Source organism: Heterodontus francisci, chromosome 15 (assembly GCF_036365525.1).
Source record: "Heterodontus francisci isolate sHetFra1 chromosome 15, sHetFra1.hap1, whole genome shotgun sequence".
Lineage (NCBI taxonomy): Eukaryota > Metazoa > Chordata > Chondrichthyes > Heterodontiformes > Heterodontidae > Heterodontus > Heterodontus francisci.
This window is the reverse complement of record NC_090385.1, coordinates 9,003,825-9,022,338: the sequence shown is the minus strand read 5'-3', so window position 1 is coordinate 9,022,338 and position 18,514 is coordinate 9,003,825. Positions and strand designations below refer to the sequence as shown.

Genomic DNA, 18,514 nt, shown 5'->3' with positions numbered 1-18,514 from the left:
TGGGTGTTTACGACACTCCAACAGTTTAATTGTCGCTTCTGCTAATGCCAGCTTTTTATTTCCAGTTGAATGGTATTGTTTTCCTCCTCAGGCATATACATGCAAGTTCTTTCTTTCTTTTACCCTCCTGGAAGAGACAAAAAGTAAGAGTTGGCTAATTTGTGATGAAAAATCTAGGACTTTCCTCTCCGACTTCTCAAAGGTGATGAAATTGAGTTCCAATAGACCACAGTGACCTTGGGGCAGAATGCCCAACAGCCCAGCTAACCACTGTATGCTGTTATATCAGTCATAGCCAGGAACTCATCCAATTCAGTTCTGAATTTCTTGTGTTACAACCAGGTGAGGACGGGGTCTGGGGCTCCCCTCTCAGCCTGTTCCTGGTCTGGCCGTAACAGGGCTTAATTTTTAAAACACCACGCTTTTAAATTCACCTCAGTGAATCCTGGTTCGCTGCTCTCCAATTTAATGGCAAAGAAATCAACCAGATGGGTTTTCTTAGATTTAAATGAGAAAAGTGTAAGTTTATTAACCTTAAATTTCTAATTCAGTTAAAACTACTGAAAATACCTGATGTGACCATGCTAGCATGCATACGCAATAAACATGCACACAAATGCTGGCCTTTTACACATTCAATGTCTCTTAATCAAAATCCATCTGGTTAATTGAATCAGGGAGCAGTTTCATTGTCTCTCTTTTTCAACTGTCTTTTAGAATGCAAATGTGCAGCCATGTTTTCAGTCACTGCAGTGGTCTGCTCAAACAAGTTATTTCAAATCCAGCCACAGTTAAAAATGTTCAATATAACAAATTAATATGTCCTACTTTTGGTAGGTGTGGTTTTTGTCACACTTGAGTATGCGCAGGCTACACATAGAAGCATAGAATCATAGTGGTTACAGCACAGAAGGACACTCTGCCTGTCATGTATATTCTGGCCCTCTGCAAGAGCAACTCAGCTAATCCCACTCCCCTGCCTTTTCCCTGCAGCACTGCAAAATTTTTTCTATTCAAATAATTATCAAATTCCCTTTTGAAAACCACAATTAAATCTTCCTCCACCACATTCTTAGGCAGTACATTCCAGATTCTACCATGCACTGCGTAAAAAAGTTTTTCCTCATGTTGTTGTTGGTTCTTTTGCCATTCACCTTAAATCGGTGTCCTCTGGTTCTTGGCCCTTCCTCCAATGGGAACAGTTTCCCCCTATCAATACTGTTCAGACCACTCATGATTTTGAACATCCCCATCAAATTTCCTCTCAACCTTCTCATCTCAATGAGGAATAGCCCCAGTTTCTCTAATCTATCCACATAACTGAAGTCTCACATCCCCGGAACCATTCTCGTAAATCATTTCTGCAACAAATCCAAAGCCTTCACATCCTTCTGAAAGTGTGGTGCCCAGAATTCGACACAATACTCCAGTTGAGACCAAACGAGTGTTTTATAAAAGTTCACCATATTTTCTTTACTTTTGTACTTTATGCCTCTATTTATAAAGCCCAGAATCCCATATGCCTTATTAACCACTTTCACAACCTACCCTGCCACATTTAATGATTTGTACAAATATGCCCCCAGGGTCTCTCTGTTCCTGCATACCCTGAAGAATTGTATCCTTTATTTTATATTGTCTCTCCGCATCTTCCTACCAAAATGCATCACTTCACGCTACTCTGCATTAAATTTCATCTGCCGTGAGCTAACAACTTGTTCCTGTAGTGGAAGAGTTCACATGGAAGAACCAGAAGTAACATTGGAAAGAGGTATGACCTTATTACTACAAGGAGCAAGGTAGTATAGAAAGGTAGAATCAGTAAGTTTTCCATCCAAGAGTCATTTCTAGGCTTTTGATCCTATTAAAAGGAACTGGGAGAGAGCTGGCAATACAGGATATTGTAATTTGAACCTTTTTGTAAAGGAACTCTTCATGCTGTAATGAAGTAAGGCTTTAAGACAAATTCTGGCCTTGTCAGTGGTGCACATATCCCAAGAATGAGCAAAGAAAACACAGCAATGCTCCTTATATCATTTGTCGTGATAAAGCCTCATTTTCTTTCTTTAAGCGGAGTCATTGTGCATGAAGTTTCTACAAATGCAGTTGAGGTGAGGTCGCATAATGAGAATCATGGGAGGCCGTTTATGGCTAGGAAATTCCTTAGAAAATGATAATGATCATAACAAACAGCAACATTTTCCCACTTAATAATCCTAGCAGATGTGGCATTGCTCATGCTAAGTCAGAGGTTAGAAGCTTAGCAACATTCTACCATGCAACATATCGTGTATTATCCTGCTGCTCAGACAGAGAAGTGTGTAATATGGTGTGCTCTTTGAAAGCCATAAGATCTAATTACTTGCCTTACGGTGGTCTTAGGCAGATCTTACAATCAATTTGAGGCCTAAAGAAGTTAGCAACAACTTGCATTTATACAGTACTTTTAAAGTCATGAAACATCCCAAGGTGCTTCACAGGAGTACCATCAGAATAACATTGATGCTGAGGCACATCAGGAGATATAGGATAAGTGGCCAGAAGCTTGGTCAAGCAGATGAGTCTTAAGGAGTGTCTTAAAAATAGAGGGGTGGAGATTTAGATTTTTTTAGATTTAGAGATACAGCACTGAAACAGGCCCTTCGGCCCACCGAGTCTGTACCGACCATCAACCACCCATTTATACTAATCCTACACTAATCCCATATTCCTACCAACCATCCCCACCTGTCCCTATATTTCCCTACCACCTACCTATACTAGTGACAATTTATAATGGTCAATTTTACCTACCAACCTGCAAGTCTTTTGGCTTGTGGGAGGAAACCGGAGCACCCGGAGGAAACCCACGCAGACACAGGGAGAACTTGCAAACTCCAGACAGGCAGTACCCGGAATTGAACCCGGGTCCCTGGAGCTGTGAGGCTGCGGTGCTAACCACTGCGCCACTGTGCCTCTACTGCGAGGTAGAGAGGTGGAGAGGTTTAGGAAGGGGATTCCAACGTTTAGGGCCTTGGCAGCTGAAGGCATGACCACCAAAGATGGAGTGATGAAAATAAAGGGCTGGATTTTATAAGCTCACTGCCGATCTCGGCAGCGAGCTTCAAAAATGGCGGTCTGCCCGTGCGGTCCACACATTGCGGAGCCATCGCGTTATTAAACAAGGAGGCTCATTTGAATGGCCGCGACGGATTGTACCCCCCCCACCCCCACCCCGATGACATGGAGGGGGCGGGCGGTCCGTCCCCGACAATGGCGTCAGGCGCCACTGTGCAGGCGTCTACGCCATTTTTCAAGGGCTTCGAGCCCTTCCATTTAGTTTAAATATTTAAAGATATAGGTATTTAAAATTTATTTTTTAAAAAATCAAATAAATGTTTCCAGCCCCTCTCCCAACCCCACAATAACCATATAGTTCATTCTTTGCCCTCTGCTCATCCCTACAAAATACTTACCTTGTGTACCTGACCTTTCCCTCCCCAAAGTTCATAAACTTTTAACTTCACCCCTTCCCACCATCCCCTACATCAATCAGATTAGCTTGACCCTGCTCCCCCACCCGCTCCCCCCTCCTCACCAGCGACCCGCATCGGATCTCCAGATGGAGAATGAAGGCGCGGAAGTGCCGGCCACCGGCACCATTGTCAGAGCAGGATAGATGGTGGGAGTGGGTAAGTAACTAATTTGTCAATTTGCATTTTGTAAATATGTAAATTCTGCCCCATCGCCACCATGAGGCCTCACCGCCGCCAGCAATATCGGGCCGGGCCTTCCCGGCGTTAAGGCCCGTGGTGAGCCTCTACCAGAGGCATTTTCCAGCCACCCCCCCCCCCCCCCCCCCCGCCACAACGCCCAACATCGGGAGGGTTGTAAAATCCAGCCCAAAGGATGTGAAAGAGGCCAGAATTGAAAGAGCGCAGAGATCTCGGAGGGTTGCTGGGCAGGAGGATGAGATAACTTACTGAAATTTCCATATGTGAAGAGCACAGCTGGGTAAAAATAGTACTTGAGAAAGGGACTATCCTTTTAAATACCCAGTATCACAAATTGAAACCTTAGGTGACTAGTTGGATTTTCTGTCAACTTTGTCATGTGAGTATGTTAGAGGAACAATCCTTAGTGTTGCTGATAGGGATTGAGAATTTTCCCTCGGACTTTTCTGTGTAATGCCCTATTTGGAAGGAGTTCCTACATAAATCAGTTCAATTAGAAGAGGGTGATTTACTTTCCTTAATTTTTTCTTAATGATGAGCGATTAGGAGCTGTGGAGGAGCAAAGCAATTTGGGTGACCATGTGCACAATTCATTAAAAGCTACTGCACTGGTGCAAAACATAATCAAAAAGGCTAATAGACTGCTCGCATTATCTCAAGGGGATTCGAATACAAAAGTGAGGTGGTGATACTCAGACACAGAGAGGAACATTAAAGGGCTGAATTTTATCACCCGTCTCGGGATGGGCAGTGTGGTGGGGGAGCCCAGAAAATATCGAGGGAAGGCGGTGAAATGGAGTGCCTGTCGCCTTACCGACACCATTGAATTTTGTCAGGGGCAGGGAAGGCTAGGGATGGCTTTCCTGCCCGGAGGTCATCTCTTCCCATCAATGCTAGCATTTTACCAGCGGCTGGTGGGAGCTCTACCACGTGGGGAGGTTGACCTGGAAAACCAGGTGGCCTCCCTACAAGCTGAGCTTGGGAGACTGAGGGTGGCTCTCCTGCTTGGACAATCTGTGGCAGGAAAGATGTAAAGGCCTTAAAGAAAGCGTACAGAGGAGGTTTACCAGGGATGAGGGACTTCAGTTATGAGGAGAGGTTGGAAAAGTTAGGACTGCTCTCCTTGGAGCAGAGAAGGTTAAGAGCTGACCGAATAGAGGTTTGCAAGATGATGAAGGTTTTGATAGACTAGATAACCAGAGGTCATAGATTTAAAAGCGTTGGTAAAAGATCAAGAGGGGATTTATCAGGATCTGAAAAGCTCTGCCTGAAGAGGTGGTGGAAGCTGATTCAATAAGTTATTTTAAAAGGGAGTTGGACAGGTACTTAAGGTTGAGAAACTCACAGGGTTACTGACAAAAGGTGGGTATGTGGGATGAAGAAGGACTGCTCTTTCAAAGAGCCAGCACAGGTGTGAAGGGCCAAATGGTCTCCTTCTGTGCTACAAGTTTCTATGATTCTGTGAAGAGGTACGTTTTAAGGAACAGCTTAAAAGTGAGATGGAGATGCAGCAATGTTTCAGGAAGGAATTCCAAAGCTTGGGGGGCTGGACAGCTGACAGGGCAGCCGCCAATGGTGGGGCAAAGGGAGTCAGGGGAGAACAATAAATATCTTTAATTTCTCTCATTATGTGTAATTGCCTCATGTGAAAATCAGTTCAGTTTCTTAACAATCTCCTTATGTCCACTTTATCCGTCATTCTATTTCTTGTGAGTCTGTGTACCCCTGCGACTGTGTTTCTATGTGTATCTGTGTGTGTATGTGTGTATTTATGTTTGCATGTGTTTGGGTATTTATGTCTGTATGTGTGTATGTTTTTGTGTTTGAGTAGGTGTGTATGTTTGGGTCTGTGTGTATTTGGTCTGTGTTTGTGAGCATGTCTCTGTATTTGTGTCTGTGTGTTTGTTTACGTCTGTATGTGTTTGGGTGTTTATGGCTGTATGTGTATTTGTGTTTGAGTATGTGTGTTTATATTTGGGTCTGTGTGTATTTGGTCTGTGTTTGTGAGCATGTCTGTGTATTTGTGTGTGTATGTTCATGTCTGAGTGTGTGTATCTGCGCATGTGTGTGTATGTGTTTGGAGGGGGGGCGGGTGTATGTGCCTGTCTTTGTGCTTGCATTTGGGTGTGTGTGTTTGTTTGGGTGTGTATGTGTTTGTGTTCATGTCTGTGCTTCTGTGCATGTTTGGGTCTGTGTGTATTTGGATGTACTTGTGGGTGCATGTGTTTGTGTGCGTGTTTGCGATTTTATGTTTGCGGATGTGCGTTTGTGTCTGTCTTTGCAAATGTATGTTTTATTGCCTTTTGTCATGTTTATTTTAAAGAAAAAACAAGTGGAAGACAGGGGTTTCCAACAGGACCTTGAACTTTTCAAAATGCTGCTCCGATGTACATCCCTCAGTTCTGATGAAGCATCCATACCTGAAAGATCAACTCACTTCTTGTCTCCACAGATGCTGACTGACCTGCTGACTGTTTCCAATACTTCCTATTTTTGTTTCCAAATTTCCAGCATCTGCAGTTTTTTCCTTCCTTTTTAAAATCACAGCATAAATAAGATGCACTTCATTATATTGGGGCCTAAAATGATGAACTACAATGAGACAAATCTGTGACAAAATTAGAACACGACCAATTTTACAATCAATGCTATAGAAGGAAATGTTAATCCACCAATAAACTCAACATGAAACAAAACAATTTCTATTAATGGCTTCATGATTCCAATGCCCAAATGAACAATAACAGTTGCTTAAGCACACAGATAAATTAATTCTGCATTATCCCAACATCAATAAGGAAAGATTAGAGTTGTCAATGCAAGAAGGACAAAGATGCATCACAATACAGGCAGCAAATACAGCCTATGATAGATTTAAACAGCTGCTTTGTGTAAGCTACTGACAGGTTCCTAAATCTTATGAAGTATCACGCCAAAAATCCATGATAAATTTTCGTATGTAGAGCGATAAGACAAACCACTTAACCAGTAAACAAGAGAGATTAATAAGAAGTTTGGTTTGTAATAGTGAAGCAAAGGCATTGAAAGAGTAATTCAGGCATTTGTATAACACCTTTCACAACCTCAGGATATTCCAAAGCAAATTACAGCCAATACAGTGTAGTCACTGTTGGAATGTAGGAAACACAGCAGTCATTTTGCACTCAGCAAGCTCCCAAAGCAATGAGATAAATGATCAGATAATCTGTTTCAGTGATTTTGGTTGAGGGACTGATAGTGAGGGCCAGGAATCTGGGGAGAACTCTGTTACACTTCTTCAAAATAGTGCCAAGGGATCTTTCACATCCATCTGAGAGGGCAGACAGGGCCTCGGTTTAACATCTCATCTGAAAGACGACACCTCTGACAGTACAGCACTCTGTCAGCACTGCACTGGAGTGTCAGCCTGGATTCTGAAGTGGGACTTGAACCCAACCTTCTGACTTGAGTGTTAGCCACTGAGCCATGGCTGACGCTTTGAGGGAAGAATAGTGAATGCAACAAAACAGACAAATGCAGGCCAAGAGGGAGTGCATGAGGCCTCAAAACTGATCAAGAGGATCTCCCCTCTGCGGCTGGAGAAAAATTAATAGAAAATTGTAACATGGAAACAAAACTACATAGAATTACATAGAATGTACAGCACAGAAACAGGCCATTCAGTCCAACATATCCTTGGCAGTGTTTATGCTCCATATGAGCCTCCCCCCACGCTAATTCATCTTACTCCATCAACACATCCTTCTATACCTTTCTCCTGCAATTATCTGGCTTCCTCTTAAAGGCATCTATAGTGTACACGTCAGTTATTCCATGTGGTAGTGAGTTCAACATTCTAACCACTCTCTGGGTAAAGAAGTTTCTCTGGAATTCCTTATTGTGACTATCTTTTATTTATGGCCTGTAGGTTTGAACTCTCCCCAGTCCCCCTCCCCACAGGTAAATGGAAGAAAGTAGAAAAAAAAATCTAATGTGCCGGTAACTAACTTGCTATGAGACAGTCCAATAAAAATAACAATCTTACAAGTCTACATTTACTATAACATCATAAGTAGTATTACAAAACTATTGGACAGGTCAACTGCAATTTTATAGCAGGGTCAGGAATGACGCACGTTAGCCCTGATGCATCCAACGATCTGCAGAGTCCAAGGGCTCGGAGGGGCGGCCCACTGTTTTCACGCTTAGACTGTTATTGTTCATTTCCAAATCCAAAATAAAATATAAATGTTAAGCAAATGATGTAGAGCAAGAAGAACAACTTACTTTTACTATGTAGAAAATACTACAAGGTACTTGATACAGGAGCTTTGGACACCAAGCAGCAGTTAGAGTTAGAGACAGATGGCTGAAAGAATGGTCAGCTGGATGGAATCAGAGGCTTGAAGAGCAGCCATGCATAGCTGAGTTCTAGGAGGAAGTCAGCAAGGTCATGGAGAGATATATGAAAGTCAGGATTCCAGTAGAGGTTGGTGAGAACTGGAACAATGAGAAAATGGACCTTAATTTGGGAGGTGAAGCGGGCAGCAGATCCTTCGATGAAATTATTTTGTTTTGAATGGAGATCGGGAGGGTGGCAGCTGAGCATTGGAAAAGTCAAATCATGAGGCAGTGAGGAAAGACAGAGATGGCCAATATTGTGGAGATGGCGGGAAGCAGTCTTGTTGGTGGATAGGACATGACGTTTGATGTTCAGCTCAGGGTTGGAGCCATACCTAACACAAAAGAAGATGGTTGTGGTTTTTGGAGGCCAATCATCTCAGTACCAGGATATCACTGCAGGAGTTCCTCAGGGTAGTAACCTAGGTCCAACCATCTTCAGCTGCTTCATCAATGAACTTCCCTTCATCATAATGTCAGAAGTGGGGATATTTACTGATGCTTGCATAGTGTTCAGTTCAATTCACAACTCCTCAGTTACTGAAGCAGTCCGTACCTGCATGCAGCAAGACCTGGACTTGGGCTGATAAGTGGTGTCAGAAATGGCTGTCTATTAACCTTATAAAATCTTAAGAAATTAATTGCATCTGTTAGAAATAGTTCTCTCCCTCTCATTAAGAAAAATTCTATAGCAAGCAGCTAGGACAGCAAAGGCTTGTTATCACTGCCAAGGACATAACACCAGCACAGACTCTGAAGCGAGAGATTCCTAAAGCTGATAGGACAGAGCCTCATACCCTCTCTAGACAAGTATCTGGCAGAAGTTTACAAATGGTACCGAGTATTGTAGCAGATCTTTAAGTGGGTATGTCCATAATTTGTATATATCATCAGACAGGATATGATATCATCTTTCATACGACACAGTTGTTGGAATATGTTAGTTGACCAAGCAAGACGTACTAATAAGAGCTCTCCAGCAATATGTATAAACTACTGTAATCTTTGAATAAAGAACTCACAGTTTAGTTTACTAATCCTACCTGAGTGATTGATGAGTTTGTGTTTGAAGGATAGAAGGCAACACAATATAGCGACAGCAAATGGATGTTCAAAGATTTTGAGGTTTTAAGGCACATCGGGAGAGCATCAGATTCAGCTTGGGATGACACCAGCAATTTACACGGGAAGCAGAAGCTGCCAACAGAGCTCTGAGAGGTAAAGCACTATCTGCAGGCAGCACTCTGTTGAAAACAGTGAGTAACTGTAGCAAAGGGGTGCAATCAGTCGATTCGGATCAGGCCAGTGCAGGTTGATTTAAAGGCAGGCTTGAAAAAGACTGATAAAAAGCCAACACAACCAATACAGCTATTTGGGGTAGCGTGGTGCCGTTTGTGCCAACACACTGCTTCCTGGGTGGGGCCCAAATGGAATATTTGGCTGACCAGATGTGGGCTGATATATGAGTTTTGTTTTGGTCACATTCAAGGACAGGCTGAGTCTCCTGCATGCAGAATTGAAGAGATCGAGAGTGGCTTACAAATCTGGTGCAGAGTGACCAACAACACAGCAGTCATCCACAAACTGTAGATCATGGGACTCTGGTAGAAGCCCACGCGTGACTTTGTTTAACGTGGGGACCTTGGGGCGCTGTGATTGCCCACACAATCTTGACGGGTTGGTGGTCAGATTGCAGTGTTGAGTCGAACCACAATGACCAAGATAACATTGCCACTGCAGTCTTCTTCTGCCTTGGTGCAGCCGGTGAGACGCATAGTCTTCCTTCACCTGTTCTGTTGTTGAGGACGTTTTGGTCCTGACTTTGTCTGGCACCTCCCCCCGACCTTTGTCACCACGGGCGGTCCACCAGGAGCATGGATCTCCTGACCACATTGCTCAAGTAATTGTTGGAGCGCACAAGTCGCTCCGCTATGTCAAGGTGGCAATCCATGGAGGGACATGAGTAGTGATACATAGCAAAAGATTTAGCAGCTTTCAGAATTTAAGAACTTATCTGCAGAGATAGAACGTCACAGCATGGTGATGATTTGAACTAAAGACTTTGGCCGGAAATTTTTTGTTGGGTGTGGGGCCCCGTCCACCAGCCGAAAAGGGGATCCAGACCGGATCTTACACTCCCCGGGCCCTTAATTGTCTTGGGCAGGATTTCCACCTCCTTGAGGCAGGAAGTCCTGCCAAATAGAGCTGCTGGCCAATCAGCAAGCCGGCAACTCTTAGGCCCAGCAGTGCCACCGGGACTGGTGGCCACTGCTGGGACTGCAGCCCAGTTTCAAGATGAAGATGAAGGACAGCTCCAGAAAAAAGGTAGGTTTTTTAGGGCTTTGCCGGGGACAATCGGCTGGGCTCCAGCGAGGCAAGGGAGGTCGGTTGGGGGGGGCCGGGAGGTGTTTTGTGCATTGTGGCCGGTTGAGGCTTCGGGGGTGGCCCTCTGAGGGGCACAGGGTGCCCAATCAGGAGGGACCCTCAGCCTGCAAGAAGGCCACCTAGTTTCATCAGGCAGGCTTTCTGAGGTCTCAGCCACCTGCCTGCCAAGGGTAAAATACCCATGGTGGTGGGCAGAACCCTTAAGTGGCAGTTAATAGGCCACGTAAGGGCTTTGATTGGCTTGACACGGATGGGTCGTTCTTCGCCTCCGCCGCCCCGCATAATTTGCAGCTGAGGCGGGACCGGGTCGGGAAGTCCCCCCGCCCAGCCTCCCACTCCATTTTATACCGCCCACCCCACCCCCGCAGTCACCAGCTCACTCTTTTAGGGGGTGTAAAATTCTGGCCTTTGCCTTTTCAAGATTTGGCTATAGCCTATGACCCATTTGTTATCTTCCAAGAGAAAGTGCTTCAGAAGGGGAGATATGGAAGCCAACTAGAAATGTTAAACCTCCAAACCTGACCTTAATTATGTCTGAGATTTGAATTGATAAAATAAAATTGATATAAGTAGTTATTTCAAGCACTCAAAGAAAAAAAAACCCTGAAATTTAAGGGGAAAATCAAATTTTCATTTAACAAAAAAAAAGATTGAAAAACAGTCTAGGTAGTTCCTGAATATTAAGAAATAAAATTGTTTTTGGGGAGAAATTAATTGAACGTTGACAAAACCTGGCACTGTTATTTAAATTTGGGATAATTGTGAATTATCCCAAAACATCAGATGCAAGACAAAAATAATGTGTTAATGCCTGGAATCAAATGGAAATGTTTGATTCGGTTTTAAAGATATTATGAGAATATTGTTTTGGACTGTAAAGTTCCTTCAGGGCTCATCAATGAGATAGAATGGTAACTAATGATGTGTGTAAAACTGGATTGGATTGAGTGAGTGATTGAAGGTAAGTGATAGAGACAGAAAAAAAATCACACGACCAAATGGGAATTGGAAAAATCATCCTTGTAATTGATAGCTTTCTCTTGGAGATCTGTGTCCTTGCCGACAAACTTTTAAAGAAAACTGCATTTGATTATCTCGCCACTACCCGAGACATTGGGTCCATGCAGGGGGAGACATGCAAAGGTCTTCAGAGAGACAACATCACCCCCCCACCAAACCCCCCCACCCCCACCTTGATCCTTTGATAAGATCATCTGAAAGTCCAAGAATGGCTTGTATTGGATGGAACATATGGCATGATATCGGGATAATGGTGTGAGTGTGCAGATGTGAAGCAACTAACTTGCAGAAATGCATGGTGAACCTGCACAGAAGAACAGGTCTCAGACATGCTCAGTTACTTGACAACAACACATCATGGGATGGTTATTGTGGCTGGTAGAGTGAGATAACATTTTAGATCATTAAGGCATTGATATATACTCCATAGAGAAACTGACTTTAAAATAAGACAGAGGGAGTAAAATTGTTGGGCACTTAATGTAAAGAGGGATATGGAATATGGATTAAGACAATTGAGGGCAAGGTCGAGTATTTAGTAAGAATTATCCACAAGGTGGATACAGGTGAACAGAGCTCGAGAATCTTTTAAGTCTCTGCATGATCTTTTCTTTGAACCATTTGTATTTATGACAAGCCAATAATTTAGAATTGAATGAAATGACCTCTAGTTGGGGAGCACCAATCTAAATCAATAGTAATCACATTTTACTGGAAACGTTTTTACATTTATTCTACGTGGCAGCTGAGAAATAGCTAGGTTAGTCAGGGACCAATTGTGAAAAGTCAATAAGAATATTTCCTTCTCAAGGTAGGGAGATCTGTAAGAAATGGCTGTCTAATAACCTTATACAAGCTTAATAAATTAATTCTATCTTTTAGAAATAGTTCTCTCTCTCTCTCTTAAGATAGATTCTATAGTAGGCAGTAAGGACAGCGTGGGCCGGTTATCTCTGCGAAGAACATAACACCAGCACAGGCTCTGAAACAAGGCATTCCTAAAGTTGATAAGATGGAGCCTCATACACTCTCTAGACAAGTCTCTGGCAGAAGTTTACAAATGGTACATAGCCAGCGATAAGCCACAAGCTGACTTTGGGGCTCAGAGTGATGGTATTGGAGAGGTTTACTTTGAGTACCTGTCCCTTGATGATTGGGCAATTGGAATCAAACAAGTGATTAGCATGGAACACTCACCAGCCCTTAGAAATAAAATATATAAACAGGTGCTTGGGAGAGAAGTTTTCAGTCTTCTTTGTACAGGAGGAGAACTTCCCAAAGTTCGGCTTCGGCTGAGTGTTGGGCTTCGGCCTAACACTTTGGTTAACTTGAGAAGACTGAAGAACCCGAGAACCAAAGTGACAACCAACACATTGCCTGCCTCATCCGTTGGGGAGACTGCCAACATTGTATTGCCCCACTGTATGATCTGGGATCGGTAATCTGTTCAACCTGTCATGAGTCATATGCCTTTTCTGTCTATTTAGCTTATGCATCATTATATTTAAACTGCTGCTTCTTAATAAACTACTTTAAAAATGTCTATGACTTTGACACCCCCCCCCCCCACTTCTTTGGGTGTCTGTAACTCCTGAATCTAAATCTTACAATGGCAAGTAACATTCACACCACACAAGTGCCAGACAATGACCATCTCCAATGAGAAAGAAACAAACCAACTCCTCTTGTCATTCAACAGCATTGCTAACACTGAAACCCCCAGCATCAACATCCTGGGGATTACCATTAACCATAAACTTAACTGAACCAACTATATAAATGCTGTGGCTACAAGACTAGGTCAGAGGCTGTGAAGTCTGCGGCAAGTATCTCACCTCCTGACTCAACAAAGCCTATCCACCATCTACAAGGCACAAGTCAGGAGTTTCTTACACCAATGTGCTTTGTTGAATGACAATTTTCTTTGGTCCACTGATTGGAGATCTGAATTTATATTTTTTTTTTAAAAAGACATTTAAAAAAGAAAATCTTCAAGATGACTTTGCTGACAGCTTTGGATGGACACCTAATTTGCAACACTGTATCCTACACTGCAATGCTTATGAGGAGGGAGACAAAATGTCTGCTTATGCCCGAGCAAGAACCAAGACCCAGGATGTTTAAAGGAACTACCTGTTCTTTTTAGCAAGAGAGAAATACTGTTAACTGCTATGCTTGAATCACTAAGTGACTGTCATGTGACAAGCCACTCCTCATCTGTGGTTTTAAGCTTGTGTTTTTCACAGGCAGAGAGAGGAGAAGCAACTGGACTCTGACACATGCTGACTCAAATGGGGGTCTCTCTCACTCTCTCTGCATTCCAGCTTGAAAGCTTTCAAATCCTGCATGTTGACTGACCACTTTTACATATTCGGGCTACAATCAGAAACCCCGTTGAGGAAATCATCCGCATAGCTGTTTCCAAGACACCCACTGAACCAGTCATCTACCACTTCAAACTAAAAGCCTCAGGACCACCAAATTCAGCTAGAAGCCAGCAGAATCACCAAACCCCTTTTTTATTTTCTGTGGACTCTAACTCAACCAATCTACCTTTCCCCACTCTGTGACCCATTTGTATGTGTGTAAACTTCTAATGTGTGTGTGTGAGTGAAAGTTGGCACGTTGTTTATTATTTTTATTAGTTCAGTTTAGGTACAATAAAGTTAACCTCTTTCTTTGTTCAACTCAAGAAAATCTGTCCGATTGGTTCTTATTACGATGATAGCAAGTAAATAATCAAACACCTACTGAATTGTCCAGTACATCCACTTTAAGAAAGCATTAAACCTGTTATGGTCAAACAAGGAGAGGGAAAAGAGACAATCTCTTTGACACATCCTCACTTGACCATATCAAGTGTGTTGGAATACTCTCCACTTGCCTGGATGAGTGCAACTCCAAAAACACTCAAGAAGCTAAACACCATCCAGGACAAAGCAACCCACTTTATCGGCACCCAATCCACCACCTTCGCAGTCACTCCCTCCACCACTGGCGCATAGTGGCAGCAGTATGTACCATATACAAGATATACTGGAACGATTCACCAAACCTCCTTCGGCATCACCTTACAAACCCACAACCTCCACCACCTAGAAGGACAAGGGCAGCTGATGCATGGGAACACCACCACCTGCAAGTTTCCTTCCAAGCCACACACCATCCTGACTTGTAAACATATCGCCGTTCCTTCATTGCCGCTGGATCAAAAACATGAACTCCCTTCTTAACAGCACTCTGGGTCTATATACACCATAAGAACGTAGACACATAGGAAATAAGAGCAGGAGTAGGGCATTCGAAACCCTCAAGCCCACTCTACCTTGCAAATAGATCATGGTTGATCTTCTACCTCCACGGCATTTTCCCTCACTAACCTCGTATCCCTTGATAGAAGAACATAAGAACATACGAAATAGGAGCAGGAGTAGGCCATTCAGCCCCTCAAGCCTGCCTCACCATTCAATAAGATCATGGCTAATCTGCCCCAGACCTCAACTCCTCTTTCGTGCCAGCTCCTCATAGCCCTCCACTCCCCGATATTTCAAAAATCTATCTATCTCCTCTTTAAATACTTTCAGTGATCTAGCCTCCACAACTTTCTGGGGTAGAGAATTCCAGACATTCGCTACCCTCTGAGAGAAGAAATTCCGTCGCATCTCAGTTTTAAATAAGTGTCCCCTTATTCTATCCCACTAGTGGAAACATCTTCTCAACATCTACCGTCAGAATCTTGTATGTTTCAATAAGTTCACTCTCATTCTTCTAAAGTCTAATGAATGAAGGCCTAACCTGTTTAGCCGTTCTTGATAAGACAACTCCTTCATCCCAGGAATCAGCCTAGTGAATCTCTTTTGAACTGCCTCCAATGCCAATAAATCTTTTCTTAAATATGGGGACCAAAACTGTACACAGTACTCCAGGTGCGGCATCACCAACATCCTGTACAGTTGTACAAATACTTCCCTATTTTTAAACTCCAACCCCCAGCAATAAAGGCCAAAATTCCATTTGCCTTCTTAATTACTTGCTGCACCTGCATGTTAACTTTTTGTGTTTCGTGCACAAGAACACCCAAATCCCTCTGTGCTGCACTTTTTTTGAAGTCCCTCTCCATTTAAATAATAGTCTGCCTTTTGATTCTTCCAACTAAAGTGCATGACCTCACACTTTTCTACATTAAACTCCATCTGCCAAGTTTTTGCCCACTCACTCAACCTATCTATATCACCTTGCAGATTCCTTATGTCCTCATCACAACATGCCCTCCCACCTATCTTTGTACGTCAGCAAATTTGTATCTACCCCCTCCTCTAAGTCATTAATATAGACAGTAAAAAATTGAGGCCCTAGGACTGATCCTTGTTGCACTCCACTAGTTACGTCTTTCCAACCTGAAAAAGACCCATTAATCCTGACTCTCTGTCTTCTGTGAGTTAACCAATCCTCAATCCATGCGAATATATTATCCCCAATACCGTGAGCTCTTATCTTGTGCAATAATCTTTTATATAGCTGCTTATTGAATTCCTTCTGGAAATCTAAATACACTACATCTACCAGTTTCCCTTTATCAACTCTGCTTGTTCTATCCTCAAAGAACTCTAGCAAATTTGCCAAACTTGATTTCCCTTTCACAAAACCATGTTGACTTACCTTCAGGAGCGGAGAGCAGTCGGATCTGTGTGGAAACAACCAGAACCGGGAGCAGATAAATCCAACGCGAGGCTTGGGGCCTTCACTTACCTTCAGGAGCGGAGAGCAGTTGGATCTCTACCAGCGGCGGAGCTTTGAAAAAAAAAAAGCCAACAGTGACGTCACAGGAAAGCTGCAAGGTGATTGGTTGGTGAATCACTGCTGTTAGGGAATAGCTCTAAATAGCTGAGTAAGTATCTAAGGTAAGAAAGGTTTACAGTTTTTTTTTCATATATAATAAGTAGTTTTTTTTAGGGAGTTCTGTAGTAATGAGGACCAGGGAAGAAGAGCCCTAGAGTAACTGATATTATTTGACATTAAGATCTTCCAAAAGGGTAATTAAAAGAGTTAAGTCATGGTAAGAGTGCTCAAGGCCATGGTGTGCTCCTCGTGCTCCATGTCGGAAGCCGGGAACATTTCCAGTGCCCGGGACCAGCATGTGTGCAGGAAGTGTCTCCAGCTGCAGCTCCTGGAAGCCCGGGTTTCAGAACTGGACGGCAGCTGGGGACATGGTGGAGCATCCACGAGGTGGAGAGTATTGTGAATAGCACATATAGAGAGGTGGTCAGACCGCAGGCTCAGACTCCACAGGCAGGAAGGGGAGGGGTGACCACCAGGCAGAACAAGAGGACTAAGCAGGCAGTTCAGGAATCTCCTGTGGCTATTCCCCTGCAAAACAGATATACTGCTCTGGATACTGTTGGGGCGAATGGCCTCTCAGGGGAAAGCAGCAACAGCCCAATTCGTTGTACTACGGTTGGCTCTGCTGCACAGGGGAGGAGTAAAAAATGTGGGAATGCAACAGCTATAGGGGATTCAATTGTAAGGGGAATAGATAGGCATTTCTGTGGCTGCAAAAGAGACTCCAGGATGGTATGTTGCCTCCCTGGTGCTAGGGTCAAGGATGTCTCAGAGTGGTTACAGGACATTCTGAAGGGGGAGGGTGAACAGCCAGTGGTCGTGGTACACATTGGTACAAACAACATAGGTAAAAAAAAGGATGAGGTCCTAAAAGCAGAATGTTGGGAGCTCGGAAGTAAGTTGAAAAGTAGGATCTCAGAGGTAGTGATCTCAGGATTACTACCAGTGCCACGTGCTAGTCAAAGTAGAAATAGCAGGATATATCGGATAAACACGTGGCTGAAGAGATGATGTGAGGGGGAGGGTTTTAGATTCCTCGGACATTGGGACCAGTTCTGAGGGAAGTGAGACCAGTACAAACTGGACAGGTTACATCTGGGCAGGACCTGGACTGATGTCCTGGGGGAGTATTTGCTAGAGTGGTTGGGGAGGGTTTAAACTAAAACGGCAGGGGGATGGGAACCTTTGCCAGGAGTCAGAGGAGGGGGGATCAAAGACAAGAACAAAAGACAGTAAGGGGAATAAGAAAAGTGATAGGCAGAGAAATCAAGGGCCAGAATCAAACAGGGCCACAGTGAAAAATAGTGGGAAGGGGACAAGTAATGTTAAAAAGACAAGCCTTAAGGCTTAGTGCCTTAACGTGCGAGGCATTCGCAATAAAGTGGATGAATTAATCGTGCAAATAGATGTAAACGGGGATGATATAGTCGGGATTACGGAGACATGGCTGCAAGGTGACCAGGGATGGGAAATGAACATCCGGGGTATTCAGTATTTAGGAAGGACAGACAAAAAGAAAAAGGTGGTGGAGTTGCATTGCTGGTTAAAGAGGAAATTAACACAATAGTGAGGAAAGATATTAGCTCTGACGATGTGGAATCTGTATGGGTAGAGCTGAGAAACACTAAGGGGCAAAAAACGTTAGTGGGGGTTGTATATAGATCCCCAAACTGTAGTGGTGATGTTGGGAATGGCATTAAACAGGAAATTAGAGCGGCATGCAATAAAGGAACATCTGTAAGTATGGGTGACGTTAATCTGCATATAGATTGGGCAAATCAAATTAGTCACAATACCGTAGAGGAGGAATTCTTAGAGTGTATACAGGATGGTTTTCTGGACCAATACATTGAGGAACCAACTAGAGAACAGGCCATCCTAGATTGGGTATTGTGTAGTGAGAGAGGAATAATTGACAATCTAGTGGTGCGAGACCCCTTGGGGATGAGCGACCATAATATGATAGAATTCTTCATCAAGCTGGAGAGAGACTAGGGTCCTGAATCTTAGTAAAGGAAACTACGAAGGTATGAGGCGTGAGTTGGCTATGATGGATTGGGAAATGTTACTTAAAGGGATGACGGTGGATAGACAATAGTAAACATTTAAAGAGCGCATCAATGAACTGCAACAATTGTTTATCCCTGTCTGGCGCAAAAGTAAAATGGGAAAGGTTG

At 43.5% G+C, this 18,514-nt stretch overlaps 1 long non-coding RNA gene across 2 annotated transcripts in view; it reads right to left on the bottom strand.

The window, feature by feature from the left end:
- The window catches only part of LOC137377478 (uncharacterized), a 98,949-nt gene that overhangs the window by 17,067 nt on the left and 63,368 nt on the right, over positions 1 to 18,514 (bottom strand). Inside the window, exon 3 of one of the 2 annotated variants that reach the window (XR_010976420.1) lies at positions 16,248 to 16,289. The exons of the other annotated variant lie outside the window; for it this stretch is intronic. This is a non-coding gene — a long non-coding RNA (uncharacterized lncRNA). The remainder of the gene's footprint in view (positions 1 to 16,247; positions 16,290 to 18,514) is intronic. 2 annotated transcript variants of the gene reach the window in all.